The 20,366-nt window shown below is 40.0% G+C and overlaps 1 protein-coding gene across 2 annotated transcripts in view; it reads left to right on the forward strand.

Annotated features, from left to right (window-relative positions):
* The window catches only part of DENND1B (DENN domain containing 1B), a 1,047,500-nt gene that overhangs the window by 522,735 nt on the left and 504,399 nt on the right, over positions 1 to 20,366 (forward strand). The gene's annotated exons all lie outside the window — the stretch shown is intronic.

Consider the following 20,366-nt stretch of genomic DNA (forward strand, 5'->3'; position numbering starts at 1 on the left):
CTTTCGTTGGAGCTCAGCTGCTGAACGTTGGTAGTGTACAGTCTCTCATAAATACTAGTTTTAAATCAGCCCCCCTCCTCCAAATGAATAAATACATGTTACTTTTATAACTTCAAACAAAGATAGCAGAACAGAAGACCACCATCTTGGGGTTACTCTCAAAAGATATTCAGTAATTCATCAAGCCCCGCTGCTTTGGAAGTAAGACATTTGGTGATATTGTTTACCAATTTGTCATAAATAAAATCAGCCTAATTTAACATTGCTCTGTTTTCAATTTGAATTTATTATCTGGGATAGGACAATCGTATGGTTGTACAGTGTGTTGCCCAAACTGGTTCAGATTAGGTCTTTCCCACTGAATATTCAGACGGTGTTTGGAGCTACAAAAAATGTATTGCCATTTTTCTAACTAGGTTTATTATCCATGCTTTTCCATAACCTCAGATTAGACAATTTTTTAAATCTAATTTAATAATTGCTGCATCATTGTTATGTACTTTTTCCAGTATACACATTGGCACCAAATAGTAGGTCACACAGTTGCATCTTTAACTGAAGCTGTGTTCTGTTTTTGCTTATCACCTTGTAGTCAAGTCATGGCGAGCTATTATGATTGATTTCATTTATAAAGGCCACTGACGCGAGAGGCTTCCAGGTGGTAAAAATAAAAAGAACAGTTAAAACAAATGTAAGCCGAAGTAGTTGAGCCAAAATATGGGCAGGCATGTGGCTTGTCAACTCACTTCTGACATTCTTCACAGAAAATATAGAAATGTATCCCACTGCACAAAATACAGATGATCTGCATTCTCTTAGTTGTATCGAGGTTGCCAAGCCGTGGCCAAAAAAGCATTTAGTCTCTCTTTGTAGGACTGAAAGTTGTACTGAATTGCATATTCATTTCTAAGTTTGCCATAGGGATTTCATGAGTTTTCAAAAGGTTAGAATATCTTGTTGGTATCCTCTTTCATTGTGCAAATTTAAGACGAGCTATATACTGCTTTTGTCAGTTTTGGTTAGTATCTTCCCTACTCTATTTAAATCAACCATCTAGTTTACATTTTGTACTAATTGTAAAAAATACAAAGGATGGTAATTGCTCAAATCTGGTACAAAGGAAGTATCTGATAATTGATTTTACCTGAAACAAATAATATAATCGATGTCCAAGAAGTACCAGCCTATTCTTCTAGTCGGGGTTGCTAGAGAGTTTTATCTGTTAGTTTAAAACATTGCCTCTCTTATCCCCAGACAAATGATAAGACAGTCATTTTGTTATTCCAATTATTGTCAAACTCTTTATTAACCTTACCAACAGTGTCTATTGATACTCTTCTAGATTTCAAGACAAAAGAACAGATTTGCCATTCTTGGGTAGTTTGGTCCAGTAGTAAGACGCTCATATTAATTGAAACTCCTTGGAGCCACCTTGTTGTCAGCAGCATCTGCTGGGGAAGAACATTTGATAGAAAGCATTTGTGTTGCTGCTGCTGCTGCTGAAATGCATGATTCCCAGAAGTACTTTGAGGGACGAGAGGTGGTGTCAATGCATTTTAGGCTGATTATACTTTATACGAATATTTTATATCAAGAATACCTACAGGGATTAGTAAGCTTCCCTTTGGTTATGGGGAGGTGGGGAAAGTTGTAGAATTTGTGGCAGTACTGCACAGTATGATATAGCCTTGCATAGCACAAATTAACTGCTCAAAATTTCTGTGTATTAAAAGTTTTTGGTAATCTTGGAAAAAGTGTAGACTCTGTGTTATGAGCCAGGAGCTTCAGGTTCACAAGGCTCCATGCAGCACAGTTCTATTTTTCATAATGAGCACCATATAACGTTCTTAGTTTGTCAGTTCGGCACCTTACTTATACAGCCACATCATTTTGTGTCTGTTTTATTAAACCATTTTGGTGTTTTTCAGTTCTGCAGTATATTTAATTTAACTCACTAGAGCGATGTCCGTAATAATTATGTTACAATTCAAAATTCATATTTAACTATATAAAATTCAAAGTGCAATATTGCTTCCAGAGATTGGGATCTATTGAGAAAATATCTATAAGTGTGGGAACTGTATTTATGAATCTGGTCTCCAACTACTAAACAATAATCAAAAACATCTCAAAACGTTTAATAGCTATCATTAAGAGAACTAGTTTTCTGCAAATTCACACTTTGCTGATTATAACTCAGGCAGAGTGGAATTACCTCATATAAGTCTGCCGTCCTTGATTGCACGTGGTTTGTTTTTTCCACACTCGTTTTTCCAGGTCTATGAGCCTTACACCATGTTTTTCCTACCAGCAGGGGGGAGCTCCTGTAGTACAAAAACTTCTACTCCTCTCCATTCCCTCCTTTGTCCATTCCCTCCTTTGTCCTCTATCCGGCCCACAGGCCCCCACATTAATTTACCAGCTGCTAAAACAGGTGGTAAAAGTATGTAGCAGAGCCCCATGCACTTGTAAATTCCATGCTGTTTATATGACTGGCAAATCGTTCCCACATGGTAAATCGTGATTCCTTGGTGGCCACCTCATAATTTCATAGTACTGGGGTTATTTTCCATGGCAGGAACAGTAAAATTGCATGCTATCTTACCATGGCCCCAGCTCTGTGGAACTTGTAAGTGTCCCCACTGTGAAAATTACTGCCTACAACATACATTGAGAGACCACTGTCCCCAATTAAACTGGTGGCAATTGCCGTTGATCTGTAATAAGGGATTATGTTGTACTAATTTAATTCAATTGATCACAGAACTCCTTTATAAGCAATGTTTAGTTGTTTTAGTTCTTGGATTCTAGGGTGCACAATACGTGTACTAAGGGGGTACACATCAATGTCTGAAACTGTATGGTTTACAACAAGATGGCTAGATGTGCGCTTTCATCATAAGCTTGATGCTCATCACCTCGGCTTTCATTCTGTAGAAAGACCGGCAGTTGGCAAAATACCACCTGGCTCAGCATCCCCTGAGTTTGACTGCAATGTTGAATAGATTGATCCCTCAATGCTGGTAAAGCCTCCGGTCCAACAGCACAACTAAAGCAATCCTGCACAGGAACACAAGAAACTTAGATGCAGTGCTGAACTAGCAAGATTATTGCCATTGATGTTGAAGGCATGCAGGCAGTAGGCAAACTAGGGGCTGATTCACTGCTTTATTTATAAACGATAAGCTGTGGGACCCAACATTTTTCTTACATGCTTGCGACCATCTCTATCGAAGTTTGGAATACTGAATACCACAGCTGGTAGGTTTGATTCCACCTCGTGCCACTTTAATCCACCACCAAAACTTCCTGCTTCTTTATCTCATTCTTGCGGGTTCCCTTTTATCCCTACATTTCACCCTTGTCACTGTTTTTCCATATTTCTCTTCCTTGTCCCAGTTTGTGTTTTTCTTTCTGTCTTGTGCTGGATGAAAGTCTGTTAAGGAAAAATAAGTACCAGTCCTCACAAATGAGTGTTAGTGGGCCCTATGTGAAACAATCTGCTAAAATTAAGCACAATTCATCTGGATTTGCTGGCTGTAAAGTTAACTAGGTTGGTGATGTTTTTATAGAGGTTTTCAGTTTAAAATCAAATGCTGGAAAACGAATATTTAAAATAAAATCTGCAATAACTGGGGAACACAAAAGAGCATTTGTAAAGTTCAGAGAGGCACAGGCTTACCATTTCACTGATAATCACAAACAGAATGAGGGAATGACAGAATTTAGAGTGATACTAAACTAGAAAGGCTTTCATGTTCTTGCCAGATATATTTTGCCTTAAGGAAACAGGACAATTAAGGCATAATGTTCCCAGCCATGGGCAGTATTACAGAGGAGTCATCTCTATGAAACACTAAGGCCCTCATTATGAGTCAGGTGGCCTTGGGACCGCCAGACTCACGGTGGTGGTCGGACCGCCACATTACGACTTTGGCAGTTCTGCTATGGTCGGACTGTCGACACCGTTAAGTTGCTGGCAGCCTGGTGATCATGGCGGTTGTAATCCGCCAGGGCCTCTGGATTACAAATCCCAATACCGCACACTTTTCCATGGCGGCTCCACTGCCATGGCAACGCTGGTGGAATAGGGGTGTTGGGTGGGGGGCCTGCACTGCCCATGCATTTAGCATGGGCAGTTCAGAGGCCCCCATGCACAGCCCTGTCACGCATTCAAATTAGGGGCAGTGGAATGCACAACAGGTGCTGCTGCACCTTCCAAACCGCCACATTGCTGCTGGCTCAATTACGAGCTGGCATCAATGTTAAGGGCCTGTTCACCACAGGGCCGGTAGGCGGAAATGCTGTTGCCGGCCGTGCAGTGAACTCCTAGTAGGGCCGGCGGTTTTAGACCGCACAGGAGGCTTGAAGGCGGTACAAGTTTGGTGGGCGGCGGAGGACCACCCACCAAACTCGTAATGAGGTCCTAAGGGTGGTATTTCTCTTTCAATGTCTTGAGAACAAATTCTAGTCTTTGGGTAAGTTTGATGCTATACCATAGAGGACCATCACATTTCATGAGGAGGCATATAAAGGTAAGTGAATTAAACCCCTTGAAGTATAAAGGAGTGTGTTTATTTGGAAGAGACTTGGATTATTCATTTCCAGCTGCCTGTACTCAGTTGATCCAGAAATTATTTTAGTGTGTTTATCCTAATCTTTTCATCTTTAAAATTGGTAGTTAATTTAGGGTGGATTTGTGGTAATAGTGAGGAAAAAGGAAGTGACAAAGAGGATGAAGATACAGTGTGTACAAATGACCTGCCGAAACTCTTACTTGCATGTTGGCTCTCCTCTTAAAGATTAGATCTATAATGTGCCCATGACTGTGAACAATCTCAGGCCATCTGTAAGGATAGTGATGCAAGGCAGTAATGCAGCATTTTGCTGTCATGAAGCCAGTAATCACAGATGAAATTCCCCACGCTTCTTTAGAGAACTGAGCCATCACCACGTGATGAAATCGTATATTACAGGTTTGAACTAGTGCAACACAGAACTTGCTGAAACCTATAAAGTGACCTGTTTCTAGATTTGAGAATAAAGCTCTCCTGAAAAAAAAAATGGATGGTAAATATCCTGTTAATGATTCAGGCCTTGAGCGTGAGGTTATCCTTCAAAACCTTTTTAAACCACAATTAATAGGACAGTTGTACTTACATGAACTTTATAAAATACACTTTGTGATTAACCTCCTCTAAAACACTTATGTTTGTGTTTAATATATAAAGTACCTCAGGCTGGGTAACTGGTGGTTGAGTGCCTGGCATTGTTCTCGGACACCCACCAAAACTAGATAAGACAATGCTGATCTTGAAAGTGCACTTTTTAAGTTTTACAATTGTCCTGCATGTCAGGACTTTGGTCACCCTTAAATATAGGAATCATCTGTTCAGGACAGTATTTTGAAATAGACAAATATAGATAACAAAATACCTTTTTGTACCCTCCCGTGTTACTTGAACTGCAGAGCTGAACTGATTGTAGCATCCTGTGAATTGATCATATTGTATGTGCTAAATAAAGTTTTAGCTACTGAAATGAAAGAAAGTTTGAATTTCTTGTGTTATCCATCATTGAAAAACTGCCGCCAGCCTCACTATGCCAGCCATCTTCCTGGTTTAGATCCTGTGGAAGGAAGTCAGTTGTATGCACATGTATCGGGTGAATGTGACTTGAACATGTTTTGTGACCATTACAGTGAAAACAAATAGCAAACAATAGCAATTGCCACAGTGTGTGTGAATTTGATTCAATTAATCAAGTTTTTTTGTTTTAATCTGTTTATTGATTTTTCATTGTACAATACAATAATGATACAGGCAACAGTCAGGTATAGTGAGACATAATAGATAGTGGATATTGTCTTGAATGAAATATACAGGTAACATAATTGGCAAGACTGAGGATAGGCCACCAAGGGGGCATGAAATGAGAGAAGAAATGCTGTGTATCAGCCCATAATTGTCACATATGATGATCCAAACTTGCATTTCAAACACAGTGATAGGAGGTCTACACATTGACCCACATGAAGGTGCTTGTGACTCTATCATCAATAATCTAACAACATTTCATTTTTAGGAATAAAAGTGTAACAGTGAACTAAACAAAGTCAGTAAACCACACAACATTAGGCCCGCCCATCTCCCGCACCCAGCACAAATAAGCAGGAGTAGACATGGCCCAACCATTATTTGCACTTGTTCAGGATCCCGAATGAGTGTGCCTATGGGAGGGTCTGATAACCATGGAAGTCAGGCGGCTGAAAATCAATAATGTTAAGTGTTCTGTCTATATCTCCCTCTGGTACGTCTACACTGCTATCAGCGTCATGGTGAAAGGTGGTTTGGAACTCGGACAATATGATGTCCCAGTGAGTAGCAATAGGACATTTTCGTAGTCCAAGGTTGCCTTCTTTGAGCAGGGCATCACTTTCAGCTTGTGTCCAGTTAAGCAGCGAGTGCATCCAGACTACCAGTGTTGGAAGTTCAGGAGATTTCCACCTTTGAGTAAAGTCAGCCTCCCAGTGCTGTCATAAGGTTGTGAGTTGTGGGGCAGTGTGGGTTTGCAGTGAATCAGCGAACCAACATATGAGATTTCAGCCTTTCTCCATCACTTGAAGATACTGAGCTGTGAGGTGGGTCAGGTGTCCATGGATCATATCTCCCCACTTGTTTCCTAAAGATGCGAGCAATGAGTTATGTAACAGGCATCCGGGGGTAAGCCTTTGTCTTCCATCAACTTCTCATACGGGGCTAGGGCGCTGTCCTAATACAGATCACCTTTTGATTCAATTAATTGTTTAATGTAGCTGCCTCATTTCTTGTTTAACTCAAAATGCTTTGTATTTTCTGGATGGTCCCCTCCCAATTGCTCATTATTATACTTTATTTTTTGTATCGTACATTTTAGTTCAGAATAATTGTTCAGTTTTACCATAATAAAAAAACTCTGCACACACATTCCTAGTTTCACCTTTATTCATTAATGAAGGCGGTAACCTTTAACTTAATTTGATATTTAGCGAAGAGATTTGAGCCCAAATAAATGATTCTGAAAGTTTTCAAGTTATTCCATGACTAATTGGTATCTTCCACCGTTCTTTCAAAGCCAGGCAAATATTATTTGTTTTGACACTTAAGCTGCTATGGATAACAAGTAGTATTACAACAGTATTGTTCCAATGAAGCTCTTTAAAATCCAAAAAGTTATCTGTTGCACAGAGGCGTATTATTCATTCAGTCCATTTTCCGAGTGTGTTTTGTGAGTACTTGGTGTTACACACTGTAAACCTACTGTAATTATACCATAGGAATTGGATTGCATTTTTACCGATATTCAGGAAATCAGCTGTTGTCCCCTTTACTGTGAAGTCACAAAACCACGTCATAACACATATCTCTACGCCTATTTGTTCAGTCCCCAGTGAGGATTAAGCCAGGGTGTTCTGGCAAGATTAACTTTTGTTTGGAATATGAGGAAGCTTTGGATTATAGTGACCACATTGAAGTCAATGAGACACATTTACCAAAATGCGAGGATGAAAATGATTCCAAGGTGGCAGCCCCTCTCCAAAAGAGGGTAAGTGGAAATGTATGGTGATTAAACTGGATATCACATATCAGTGGGTTTGTTAACAAGCGTGATGTTAAACACATGATGAGACACTGGGATACGGAGGCTAGAAGAACATCGTAGAACCAAAGGAATGATTATGAAGTGCTCACAGGCTTATCTTATTTGTAAATATCTGTCAAGGGGTTGTGTTGTGCTTAAACTTGTGATGTGTTTGTGATTTCCATTGCTGGCACGATACACAGTTAGAAAAATCATGTAACCAAAATATAATAATAATAAACTGTCTGAACAAGATTAATTAAATACTGCTTTGTTTATGAAAAATCCCGTAATTACTTGATTCAATACATATCCTGTCCACAAGTATTTGTGTTGATTGTGCAGCAACCAGATACACAGTGGGCAAGATTCAGAAACTGCATTTCGTGGTACATAAAGTAGTACTACTCCTGTACAACAAAATGCAATTCACAAGCATATGGACAGAGACCTCTGCTTCTTCTAGCTTTTCCACATGAATATCTCTGTGGAGGTTATTTCTGCTTACACATAAGGATATGAATTATAAGAATACGTGGGAATAACCATCGGAAGTAGAGGAAAATCGGGAATTATTATTTCTAAACTGGGGGGATTTATTTAAAGGGCCTTACCTTTGCAAAGCAGGCTTAGTATCTATTTGTCTCTTAATCTTTTATTCCGAAGTTCATTTATTATTGTGCAATGCAAGCATTTTCTATATAAATTCAATAAAATTTAATATACGTAAAGTGCAACAAGTGCAAATGAAATAAATACTAAGAATAGATATATTTTTCTCACATGCAACGTTTCCTTTTCATATATATATCTAAGATCATGGTGTGAGCAAAGCTGAAGCATTCTATGATAAATGTTTCTTTTCCATTCTAAAAAGGTCGGTGGCATCATGTTTTCATTTTCCAACCTTGATCTTGAAGTCAGTTGCAATTGCACAACCTTCTGATTGGTGCTATTTGACCACTTTCTAAAACTACCAGTTTAAATCCATACATACCTGTAACATTTGTGGTGAATAAGAACCCTGGATCAGTAGTGTGGAAGGGTGATTTATTATAATGTTATCGAAAAAAAGTTGATAATGTAGTCCTTGTTGACAAAAGAATCACTATATTACATCCCAAATGTTTCTTTGTTCCCTTACAAATGTATAGAAGTCAGGCGATGCTCCTCCTTTTTAAAGCCACTTTTATGACTTTTAAGATTCACCAGAGTTGAGAGGTTGGCTAGCTCTTCAAGGCCCTGAATTGAAGAATGGGTGCATTCAGGTTGGAAGTCATGAGGTCTGGAGTATGTCCCCTTTTTAGATCTGCTTAAATCTCCTTGAACCTCCCTTCAAATGTCCTAGTCCATTACCTTACTTAAATGGAAAGTGGGTGCCGTGAGGGTGGCTGTCTTAAGGTCCAGCACATGCCCATTACAGCTAAAGTTTAGGAATCATTTATAAAGGTAAGAAGCCCATGTCTGTCTTTCCATTTCCTAGGGTACCTGATTGGCCGGACATCCACTGCTCTCCACTCTTGACTCAACACCCCTCAATGATTGGTTCAGATAATGATGGCCCACCCCTTATAAGAGGGATGACCCGTCCCCTATTCCCCTGTTGTGGAGGTTCCTCCCAGTATTAACATCCTGTATCTTTGCTCTCGGCTGGGAGTAAACTATCTACGTAGTGCAGTAATTAAGGTAATAAAAACACAGTAATCTGACTGATAGTGTTCTGGGTTTCCTGGACTGGGTGTATACCAGATAATTAACTTGAATGTTTGAACTGGGTTTCCCTGCTCAAGCGATTTTTGTAGCCACAATCACTTTCTTTCCACCTGAAGGGACCGACAATAGCAACCGCAGATGCTATTTATAAATTGGTATTCCAAATGTACATACGTTGGCAGGGTGACCCCTATATTTACTAGGTACCAGTCTCTAGTATCGAGGCAGAAGTGTTTAGGGATTTGCGGCGTGAATATTTTCTGGATTGATATGCTGTGCATTATTACACCATCTAGTTGTTGGGTCCGGAATTCTCCATTATTTTGTAGTCCTCCTTCTCTGTTGATTTTTGTTTGTTGGTGTCCCCTTTTAACGTCATCCAACTTCCTCCAGCTGTACCTACCTTTGGTCTCCATCTTCAGATTTGTTTCTGCCATTGAATCTGGATATTTGCCAAGAGGTCTCCAACATGGGGAAAATGTTTTGAAAGTATTGGAAATTTTCAGTGGAAAATTTGTTGAAACCAGGAGAAATCACTGTCAGGAAGCTGTTGAAGAGGGAAATAACAGAAGAGCGTGTTTTAGCCACTCAGGGTGCCCTGTTTTCGGAATAATGGAGAAAACGCCTTTCCAATTTTATAAATTTTTTAACCATAAACACGCCCAAAAAGATAAACATCCGGTGTGTAACTTGTGCCTTCCAGCAGAATATCGGAGCGACGATTACATCACCTGCACCGTGTTTATGACAAAGACCTTCAAGATAAGAGCAAGACAGAGAATGGCCCACCACGTATTGCAGGGCCAGAAGTCAACACCTTCTCTCGAAGATTTGGGGCTGTTGAGCCACAATGAAGAGAACACCGCAGAGGGAGCGGAAGGAGAAACATCAGAGGGTGATCGGGAGATCATCGATGGAGAGGAGCAGGCATCTGAAAGAGCCAAAAGTCAGAGGTAAAAGTCTTGGTCCTGCCCTAAGGCCTTTGAGTCGAAAAAGATGGACTCACGAACACGCAACGGAGCCTTGATGGTTGAAAAACTTGCTTGCCTGTAGGCAGTACCCATGACAAGGAGTCTCATGGAACCTGTGAGGGGGATTCAGGTGTGGGAAAAACTTTCAAAAAAACAAAAAACACGTAACGTCAAAGGCGAGAATGGAAAGAGACGCATCGATGTAGAAAACACAACATTCAAAAACAGTCCACTGACGCTCGACGACTGATTCATTATTAAAGGAAGGTTGGACATTGAAAACAAAGACCCTAAGTCCCGACGAACGGGTGGTTGACATAGAAAGGAAAAGAAAAAGACAAAAAGACTTGAGGCTGAAATGTTCGCTCATCTGCAAAGAAAGAAGTTTAATGAAAGCCTCAAGGATTTCAGAATTCCTCAAAAGGCTTTGATGCCTAAGCACACATTGGAGATGGAAGTCAAGGAAATAGACTCACGCCAGACCCTCAAGAAGAAGAGGAATAGCTTTTCCATGAGAAGGAAGAGGATCAAACCAGAAGGTATCCGGTTTCAGAGGAAGGTCAATTCCTTGAACAACAATGGGAAGACTTAGAGGCAGACTCACCTGAAAAGGCTGTAGAATCTTACCCATCAAAGCCCTCACCTCCAGATTATATTGGTATGTACAATCTGGCCGTAAAGAATGCAGCTAACAGATTTAATGTACTACTTGAAGAGGATAACCCACAGTCATGCTTCCTACTGGAGACATTGTTGCCAAGTCAGGCAAGGAACCAATTTTTACCCACGCTCCCTAGCATCCTCAACCACAGGAGGGAAGCGTTTTCAGAACCAGCCACTTGTAGAGAGGTCTCCAAGGGCAGAAAAGAAACATGTTTTCCTCCAAGGAGCCTTCATGTGTAAATGCCACAGCCAGAAAGAGGGCCAACATCCCCTCAACCTGGGGCCTCCAGAGAAGGAGAGCAAGAGGATGAAACTCATGGGACCATGGATTGAACGTAGTGCTGCAAACCAGTGGCACACTACAAATTCCAATGTACTGCTCAATAGACATGCTTATCAGCACTGGGGGGTAGATGGGAGAACTGTTAAAACACTTCCCTGAACAGCATAATGAAATGGGTAGCACAACTGGCCGAAAGCAGGAAAAACATTGCAAATAGATGTTTAAAATAAGCTTTAGATGTGGCAGACACATCTAGCCACCAGATGATGATGATGTGAATCACACTAAGGCGGCACTCATGGCTGAGAATTTCAGGATTTAAGCCAGATGTTCAGGCAAATATCATAAACACACTCTTCAATGGACAGCAACTGTTTGGAAGCCCAGTAGACAAAAGTCTAAACCAGCTAAAGAAGGACAGCAAAATAGCTAAATCCATGGGTGCACTGCAGTGTAGAGGTGGATTACAAAGGGAAACTTTTGTTACACAAAGACCAACCTCAAGAGTTAACTTCCAGGAAGGAAGCTCAAATCAAGGCGTACAGAGAGGCACCCAAACTGCCACAACTCAACAAAGCTGGCAGTATCGGCAACATGGGAGCTGTTCCTTTTGAGAAAGATCCAGAGGGATAGCACAACTAAGCAGAAGAGGCTAAACCCCCCATTTGGAATATGTCTGGCACCAAGAGTGTTTGCAAAATGTCTTGCAGCAATAGCGGCACATTTAAGAAGAATGGGTATACATGTATATCCGTACCTGAACGATTGGTTAGTAAGAACACACTCCTATCAAAAATGCAAACAGGACATTCAAACAGTAATGAAGACACTGAACACATTGGGGTTCTCGTTGAACATAGAAACATCATCTCCAGAGCCAGAACAGGAAAAGATTTTCTTGGGTGCAAGGTTACACTCAATCCAAGGGAAAGCATTCCCCAACAAGAAAAGAACACAATCCCTTCTGAGAGAGATTACCCTTTACTGCAAGGGGTAAGCTCTGACATTAAGGACGGTGGTGAAACTATTAGGAAAGATGCCCTCACTCATCCCTTTAATCCCATATGTGAGACTTCACATGAGACCAATTTAGGAATGGCTTCAAAATCAATGGTCACGAGCAGTGGGAAGTTGGGTAGATCTAGTGGTTGTCACACAGAAGGTACAAAAGGAAATAGTTTGGTGCAACAGAAAAAAAAATGACACAAGGAAGACCTTTTCTACAACTAGCCTCATCTGTGGCAGTTACCACAGGCAGCTCATATATGGAATAGTGAGCACACAAGGGACCCATCAAAATAAGGAGAATCTGGAAGGAATTGAAGATGGCTTTTCTAGCCCTCAAGGCTTTCCAGAACCATCTTCGTGGAAAGACAATATTGAATCAAACAGAGAATACAACAAACAGGGAGGGACTGAATCCCTGCCCCTTTCAAGGTTAGCTCAGCAACTGGCCAATGCAAGGGAACATGGAGATTCGGGTGATACATCTACCAGGAAGAGACAAGGTCGAGGCAGACAGGCTGAGCAGACAAGCCTCGTGTTCCCATGAATGGGAGCTCAACAAAGCAGTAGACAAAGGTTCGACACACCAACATTAGATCTGTTTGCAACCCTGCAGAACATGAAATGTTAGTTCTTTGCCTCCAGACAACTGCACCATTGGTCGCTGGGCAATGCCCTTTCCATAAACTGGTCAGGGAAATTTGCATATGCTTTCCCACAATTCCACTTTTGCACAAAGTAATCAACAAATGCGAAAGGAGACGCATTACCTTAATTTTAATTGCACCACAGTGGGCAAGATAAACATTGTACTTGGAGATAATTCAACTAGCTCAAGGAAGAGTCCAAATGTTACCAAGATAACAGGATCTATTGTCAATGGAAGGAGGGACGGTATTACACACGTAGCCAGAATCTTTGAATCTAACAGCATGGCTACTGAAGACTTAGAATTTGGATATTTGAAATTACAACAGCAGTATTAAGAGGGGCAGGAAACCAATAACAAGAAAGTGTTATATGGCAAAATGGAAAATATATTCACTTTGGTATGTGAAAAGAGGACGGTCAAAGAGAAGCACAAAGGAAAAGACAGTTTTAAAATACCTAACACATCTCTTACAAGAAGGTCTTACATATGCATCCTTGAAGGTGTATTTAGCCACAATAGTGGTGGACAAAACAGTACATATGGGAAGACGTTTTTTTCACAGCACTAGCAGTAAAAAGATTTTTAGAAGGAGCAAAACGAATTGCTCAGCCAAGGAGAATGCCAGCACCCACATGCAACCTAAATGTGGTACCAACTCAACTCATGTAAAAAACCCTTTGAGTCATTACACATGACTACTTGTCAGATGCTACTTTTTTAGTGACCATTACCTCTCTACACAGAGTAAGTGAGCTACAGGCACTCACAATGCAAGAACTGTTTTCCAAAATCACAAGGACAGAATTGTTATGAGAACGGATCTCGCAATTTCATATAAATCAAAGTATACAATACCAAGCTTTTTTTAGAATCTGAAAACGCATGCTGAAAGAACATTGCAGTCATTAGACGCAAAACATTCAATCATGTATTACATTGAAATGACAAAGCCTTTACAGAAGACTCAACACCTATTTGTGTCATTTGGAAATATTTACTTCGAAAAGCAAGTAACTGAAAACACTATTGCAAGATGGATTGCACAACCAATACAATTGTGCCATACCTATGTGGGATACGCCTTGCCAAGTGCACCAGGATCATATTCTACACAGAAGAAGGGAGCAACCATTGTTTTTTGGCAAATACACTGTTACCAGAAATATGCATGGCAGCAACATGGTCATCAGTACAAACGTTCACTAGATATTATTCTATTGATATTCAAATGAACAAAGAAGCCCAAGTAGATCAGTGGGTTCTACAACATTTGTTTACAAATCAATGTTCATCTTCAACCCAGCCCCCACAGGAGTAAAACTGCTTAAACAAATCAATGCCCAGCATGTGAATCCAGAAAAGATTCACGCTGCAAAACAAAACGTTTTTTACCTGTAGGTGTAGTAGTGCAGCTTGAAGAATTTTCTAGATTAACAAGCGACCCACCCACCTCCACTAAGAAGATGGGAGGAAGAAAAGGAGGTGGGAACATCCAGTGGGAGTAGGACGACGTCATAAGGGGACACCAATTGGTGGTTCCGTCGATGCCCACCAACAAACAAAAATCAAAAGACAAGAAGAGATACAAAATACTGGAGAGTTCTGCACCCAGCCACTAGATTGCAGAATAATGTGCAGCATGTAAATTCAGAAAAATCTTCAAGCTGCAAAACTGCACCTACAGGTAAGAAACTTTAGGTAACTCTGTGACAAGACGATCAACCAGAGTCTTGCCATAAAATATTTCATTCCAAGTTTCCACACACGTTTGACATCTGAGGGAGCTGTGGTTAGATTGGAGGTACTGTCATGAATGCTGTGACATTGTTAATTCCAGGTTTTCTATTCTCATCATTTATTCTATCAGATTCTACTGTTTTTTTTATTCAGGGCTCTTCTGTCTCTTTCATGGAAAGTTCAAACTTTTCAAGACTTGAAGAAAGGTTTTCATTTTGTCCTTTTACCACCTCAATGGCATGGTTTTGTTTATTATTATTATTGTTATATACTATCAATATGATGGTTGAGATGACGCATTTGTCACCATGATGGTTTAGTCTTACTTATGTTTTCGTGTATGCAAGTTCTGCATTTTCTTTAATTATTTATGATAAAATCGGCAATCAGATCCTTTAAATACTCTGGTACCCAACCATAGCCAGAGAGGTACTTCTCACAATGAATGTCATTACAAAGGTCACATTGGATTGCAGTGCCAATCAGTCTCAGTCCGAGACGACATCAGGGAGAGTGAGAAGTGGCCATCAGCCTGTTGCTGTTTGTTTTCCAGCCCCGAACAAGCTGCGATACAGAATAGCTGGCTTGCTATTTATTAACAAAAACACAGGTATGCTGTGCGTTCCATCTCCGCAGCTCGAGCACAGCCTTGCTATTTACAGCTTTAGCTAAAATTAGGATAGAGCTTTGAAAATAGCTTGAGGATATTAGAGCCTCAAGAACTCAATAACGAATGTTAGAAACGTTTATATTGTTCTCGCTGACCATTAAATACTTAATCACATTACTTTTTTGCTTTCTGTGTGGTTATCATGCATTTTTTCTGCACGAAAATAGGATTTTAAAATAAACATTTTAAAATACATACCCCATTTCTTACAGTATGTTACTCGTTTACAAAAGAGGGTTTGGAGTTCCACTGTGTCCCTGAACTCATCTTGTGTGGCTGATCACTACCAGTAACACTTCCTGCACAGTTTTGTTCAGTCGGTTGTGCATGGGTTGCAGACCAACCAGATTCATAATATGTACTGGTGCATTGACCAAATCCCTGCACCAGAGATTTAGAAAGCGGGCCCATGTGGCTCGATGTGCAGGGGTGCTTTGATCATAGTAATAGGCCTTGAGAATTCTCTCACAGGTCCAATGTGTAGTTGATGTGTACTAAAATGCTGAATTTGTTTCAAATTAACAAAAATATGGCCTGGTGCATTCATTGTTTAAGGTATTTTATTCTTCTGAAATTATCTCTAAGCCAGCTCCCTCCTTCTCGTTCTCCCTCTCCATTTCATAACAGGGAAAGTGTAGACCGATAAGCAGGCTACATTGTTCTACAGATATGTCACCTAGTTCTCTCTTCACAGCATAACTCTTTAGGAATTGCCACTTCCCTCTTGTCCTTTCATACCCCACTCACCAGCTTCACAACTTCGGTTATTTAAAACAAATCCCTCTTCGGGATAGTCTACCAAAACTTTCAGATCATAGAATGATAATAGAATGATTTAAACTCTTCTCTTCAGATCAAGTGATGCAAATTACTGTGCCTCTCTCAGTCCATGGCTGGAACACCTCTTTTGTAATTTGCCCTGGGAGCTGAAAGTTCCACCACAATGGTGTATCCTTACACCAAATAGGAAACTGTATTTATCTCTTAAATGCTTGCGATATTTTACACAAACTCACCTTTGTCTTACGTTTGTTATTTTTTGTTTTTTTTTAACTTTTGACCCTGAAGTTTAAATAAGAACGGACACAACTCACACTCTTATGTAAGGAATTTTAATAGTTTATTATCAAAAGCCTTAGCAGTGCTGCACAGCCACATATAACATCCTTCAGGCCCCACCTCCCTTCTTCCACTGAATCTAACAAATTGAATCTACTAGTTGTTGGAGTACAATCTCCTAATAAAAAACAATCTAAGAATCATTTTCTTTATTGTGGCAAAATCTTCTTTTAGTTGTATACAAGCAAAGCATGAAACAAGAAAAGGAGACTTGGTAAACCTAATATTTTATGAAGCTTTCCCCTTCCCATGAATGACAAAAAGTATCCTCTTCCAAGAGTCTAGCTGTTTTTTTTTAACTTTTTAGAACAAGGGATTTGTTATTTAGTCATACACATTCCAGCCCGCTCGAATGGTCACTCCAAGATGTTTGGCTGCTCTTGATGCATTCTCTCTCTCTCTGAAACATCTCTAAGTACATTGTCTATAGCTTTCAGCAACAGTACCCCATTTGAAGCATTAACGTCATAGTCACAGACAATATTGAGATTTGCTATAGCATTCACTGTTTTGTCCAGATTGACTTGTGTTTAGTAATACCTTGCCAGGCTAAAAATAAATCTTGGCTGCTTCAGGGGACTCCAACAGACCTAAGATATCTGACCTTCCTGACACCAAGACTGCCAAGAGTTATGTAAATTAGCAGATAGAAGAGGTGAGTAATGGCAGCCCTGTCAATTATCTCTGCCATTATCTATATCCTTTGGGATTACCCTGTTAACCTGGAGAGCCATTTATGCCCTTTCATATAATCTGGCTATTGATCTGGTGAATGGAGCAAGTATACCAAAGCTCTCCATTATGATACATAAAATCTCCTAATTCACCAGAATTCTCCTTCTTAGCGTTCATAAAATTGTGGCTATAGACCTACTTTTAATTATTTCCACCTCCAGTGCTTATACCAGGAAGGGGTATTAGTCACATGTATTAGTCCTGAAATGTACCCCTGAGGTCTTCTCAAATCGCATCTTCTATTACCCCTCGTAGATGACCAGGCAAGGCCTTCATGAGGAGTTTTTTTTATCACTTTTGAGCTAGTGTCCCTACCTCTTCCAGAATATTATTACTTCTTGTGCTGCAAATGTTTTTTAGTCACATTTTAGTGCATGTTTTATAGAAGTCGTCATAAAGATTGAATTGGACTCATTTTGCTAGGTAGTCTCCAGTTTTCTGAGGTGTCTTGTCAAAGTTTTTAGTATGTCGCAAGTTGTGCTGGGATTTATGTTTTCTCTTTTAGTGGCGGTGAATTTGTCAAGTGTTTGTGAGCTATTCAAGGGGAAAGTCTCATGGAGAGGTTTCAGTTGGACATTGATGTTGACTTTGGGATATTTTTCATCTAGTGCTGATTTGAAAGTGATAGTTGTCTTTTTATGTTGGGACAGAGAGTGACTGGGTGTTTGTCTGGGATTGTTGCTGAGAAGAGTAGGGTGTTCAGGGATATTGTAATGCGTAGCCCTGCACTTTGGTGCATATTGCTGGGGAGAGGTTGATCCACAACGGAGTGAGATTTGTTTTTGTGGATCATGGCCAACCTTCCACCCTAATATGTTTGTCAGTGTCTATGATGATTAGTCCTGCTCTTTGCGTTTCGCTATGCAGGCGTAGTCTGCATATCAGTTCTCTGTGATGGGTGCGAGATGAGGGTGGTGTTAGTGATGAGGACACAAACATGTGCATGTTTGTTGGCTGATCTAGCAATTATTACAGCATTGCACTGACAGGCCATGATTTTTAATTATAGGTTGCCATTTTCATGAATGAAACATGCACTGTCACGTTTTATATTTAAAATAGATTGATAAAAACATTTTTCTAATAGATAGCAATTTATAAGCCTTTCCAGATTAGCCACAGGATCTGGATAATATTTGTGCCTCCAGGGCCTCTGAGTATTTTCAGTTGGTTTTTCAATAATTTCCCAACTATTTCTACAAGTCAGATAAAGACTTTTCAGAAAATAATATCGGCCGACTTTGTGGTTAAACCTCTGCAATTTCATGTTCAATTGCTATGGTTTCTCTGGCCTCATTGCCTCCAATTGACATTGCTGCTGTACTGGGGACCAGCCATCTGTTGCAGACTCCTAAGCTGACTTAGAGGCTAGCCGTTCAGCCTAAGGAAGTCCCTTTATTAACAAATTTGAAGTTAATGTCTCCCATCATTTTGAAGGGATAAACCCTGACAGAGAAATTGGTTACAGAGCTCAGTCTTCAGTGTGGGGGGTAAGAAAGAGTCCTCTATTATAGGAAAAGAAATTCATTGGATTATGCCTACTATTAGGGCTAAGAAATGTTATTTTTTCCAGGACCCTTTCAGTTTCTACTTGGATGGCCTAGTTTTCCTCATGATTGCGATGAGAACAGTGAAGCCTGTATTATATAGAGATGTTAATGATACAGCTCTGTTAGCTGACATTCAAAATGCCATTGGACTGGACACTTACCTAGAAATAGAATTATGTCCTCCTGAGAAACTAGACTCCATTGTGCAGGCTTATTTCACTGTGGTCATTAAAACATTTAGTCATTCAAATGAACTTAACACTGCTGAAAATTACCCTGTTAGTCCTGGAAGAACCTAATTGGATTGCATTTGATTTGAATGAAATGTAAAGCCGCTCAGTGCTTGACAAACCTTCACATCTGTATTAATTTTGGTTTTGGTGGATTTTGTTTTCTCATGGTGGCCATTGAGCTCAATTGAAATAACAGTTTTGAAAGCAATCCATGTATAGACTTACATACGCCACCATTGCTAACACAGCTCCACTTCATGGTTGAATGGTGTACCTTTCAGAATTTAGAGTGATTCATAACTACAAAGTGCAGTATTACTTGAAAAAGGGACAGGCAAATCCATAAGGAGGTGGTTTCAGGGCACCTGCATACTCTTGTGGGAGAAGAGTTCAGATTTAGATCACTGCCATTAGAATGCTGTGATCATAGAAGACGTTATGATATTTGGCACTGGAGGATTAATGTGATTGTGCCTATGGCGCGATGAGTGACACAAATATGTACACAAATGTAGGCTAATGCAACAAATGTAGGCATTAAATTTTTTCATATATTTTTCATTTTAGTTCTGTTAGCTAATGCTAGCGGTCTTAATCTGAAATTGGCATGGGAATCACCGAAATCTGTTTTTATTTATGGATCATTTTTCAAATATTACAGTGTACTTGCAGTATATCACAGCTTATCTCATTCTATAAAGGGTAAGAACACATCACAGTCTGGCTACATCAGTGTGAGCGCTAATTCAACCATTTTGTTTGTTATGTTTTGGCATTACACTAGCCTCTAATGTTTTGGTTGATCTTCAGTCTGCTTATGGACAGTGTGTCTCTGGGATTTTAGCACCAGTATCCTGGAGGGATATATTTTTCAGGATCTGGGTTTTAATTACCTAATCAGACAAATACACGCCTTCTATAAAAGGTACTCTATATTACCTTATTAAGAAATAAATATGCATACAGTGATTTTCCTCTGTTTATAGTTCATAAATTAGCTATCAAATGTAGACCATCCAAACAGATGCACTCATGGTGCATCAGATACAACTGGCAATCTCGTCGGGCACTGAAAAGGGCAGGTATCCTGAAAGATTATATTCTCCGCTATCTGCCTCTACTGTCAGGAAGACCATTGCACCATCCTGCTTTCTCAGGACAGATATTGCAAAAGGGCTGTCTGTTGCCCATAAATTATGATTCCTTCACAAAGGGAGTTTTCATGACCAAGAAACACTGTGCCCAGTGGAACAGAACCTGGTAGCTTTCATCCTTTCAAGTAGCCAGTGAGCTTGATTAGCCATAGTGTCGCACAACATTCTCTCCGTCCAATTGGTATATATAGTCTGTCTTTCGACACACATCTCTAAGGAGAGGTGAATCACAGACCGAACCATTGATGAAAGTTAAACATG

The sequence above is a fragment of the Pleurodeles waltl genome, chromosome 4_2 (genome assembly GCF_031143425.1).
Source record: "Pleurodeles waltl isolate 20211129_DDA chromosome 4_2, aPleWal1.hap1.20221129, whole genome shotgun sequence".
NCBI lineage: Eukaryota > Metazoa > Chordata > Amphibia > Caudata > Salamandridae > Pleurodeles > Pleurodeles waltl.